The sequence below is a fragment of the Desmodus rotundus genome, unplaced genomic scaffold (assembly GCF_022682495.2).
Source record: "Desmodus rotundus isolate HL8 unplaced genomic scaffold, HLdesRot8A.1 manual_scaffold_16, whole genome shotgun sequence".
Lineage (NCBI taxonomy): Eukaryota > Metazoa > Chordata > Mammalia > Chiroptera > Phyllostomidae > Desmodus > Desmodus rotundus.
In genome coordinates, this window is record NW_026527214.1 from 2,228,089 (window position 1) to 2,230,247 (window position 2,159).

The following is a 2,159-nucleotide window of genomic DNA, read 5'->3' on the forward strand; positions in this document are numbered from 1 at the left end:
TCTAGAAAGCCGTATGCAAGGCAACCGTATCCTTGAGGACCGAATCCTAGTAAACCGCGTATCCCTGGAGACCATTGTGCTCAGATCCTGTCCCACAAGATTCTAGACCCTGACACACCACTTTCTAGAATGCAGTATCCAAGGCAACCGTATCCTTGGAAACCGAATCCTAGGAACCCGCTTATATCTGTAGACCATTGTCCTTAGAACCCATCTCTCAAGATTCTAGATTCTGACACACCACATTCTAGAATGCAGAATAAGAGGCAACCGTATCCTTGGAAACCGTATCCTAGGAAACCGCTTATATCTGGAGGCCATTGTGCTCAGAACCCGCAGCACCATATTCTAGATCCTGACACAACACATTATAGTACCCAGTATCCAAGGAAACCGTATCCTTGGAAACCGTATCCTAGGAAACCCCTTATATCTGGGGCCATTTTGCTCAGAACCAGCCCCACAAGATTCTAGATCCTGACACACCGCATTCTAGAATGCAGTATCCAAGGCTACCGTATCCTTAGAAACCGTATCCTAGAAAACCGCTTATCTCAGGAGGCCGTTGTGCTCAGAACCAGCCCCACAAGATTCTAGATCCTGACACACCGCATTCTAGAATGCAGTATCCAAGGCAACCGTATCCTTGGAAACCGTATCCAGGGAACCGCTTATCTCAGGAGGCCATTGTGCTCAGAACCCGCACCACAAGATTCTAGATCCAGACACACCGCATTCTAGAATGCAGTAACCAAGGCACCGTATCCTTGGAAACCGTATCCTAGGAAACAGCTTATCTCAGGAGGCCGTTTGCTCAGAACCCGCACCGCAAGATTCTAGATCCTGACACACCGCATTCTAGAATGCAGTAACCAAGGCAACCGTATCCTTGGAAACCGTATCCTAGGAAACCGCTTATCTCAGGAGGCCGTTGTGCTCAGAACCCGCACCACAAGATTCTAGATCCTGACACACCGCATTCTAGAATGCAGTAACCAAGGCAACCGTATCCTTGGAACCCGTATCCTAGGAAACCGCTTATCTCAGGAGGCCGTTGTGCTCAGTACCCGCACCACAAGATTCTAGATCCTTACAAACCGCATTCTCGAATGCAGTAACCAAGGCAACCGTATCCTTGGAAGCCGTATCCTTGGAAACCGCTTATCTCAGGAGGCCGTTGTGCTCAGAACCCGCACCACAAGATTCTAGATCCTGACACACCACATTCTAGAATGCAGTAACCAAGGCACCGTATCCTTGGAAACGGTATCCTAGGAAGCGGCTTACTCTGGAGGCCATTGTGCTCAGAACCCGCAACACAAGATTCTAGATCCTGACACACCGCATTCTAGAATGCAGTATCCAAGGCAACCGTATCCTTGGAAACCGTATCCTAGGAAACCGCTTATCTCAGGAGGCCGTTGTGATCAGAACCCGCACCACAAGATTCTAGATCCTGACACACCGCATTCTAGAATGCAGTAACCAAGGCACCGTATCCTTGGAAACCGTATCCTAGGAAACCGCTTATCTCAGGAGGCCGTTGTGCTCAGAACCGGCACCACAAGATTCTAGATCCTGACACACCGCATTCTAGAATGCAGTAACCAAGGCAACCGTATCCTTGGAAACCGTATCCTAAGAAACCGCTTATCTCAGGAGGCCGTTGTGCTCAGAATCGGCACCACAAGATTCTAGATCCTGACACACCGCATTCTAGAATGCAGTAACCAAGGCAACCGTATCCTTGGAAACCGTATCCTAGGAAACCGCTTATCTCAGGAGGCCGGTGTGCTCAGAACCCGGCGCACAAGATTATAGATCCTGAACTCCACAATCTAGAAAGCCGTATGCAAGGCAACCGTATCCTTGAGGACCGAATCCTAGTAAACCGCGTATCCCTGGAGACCAAGGTGCTCAGATCCTGTCCCACAAGATTCTAGACCCTGTCACACCACTTTCTAGAATGCAGTATCCAAGGCAACCGTATCCTTGGAAACCGAATCCTAGGAACCCGCTTATATCTGTAGACCATTGTCCTTTGAACCCATCTCTCAAGATTCTAGATTCTGACACACCACATCCTAGAATGCAGAATAAGAGGCAACCGTATCCTTGGAAACCGTATCCTAGGAAACCGCTTGTATCTGGAGGCCATT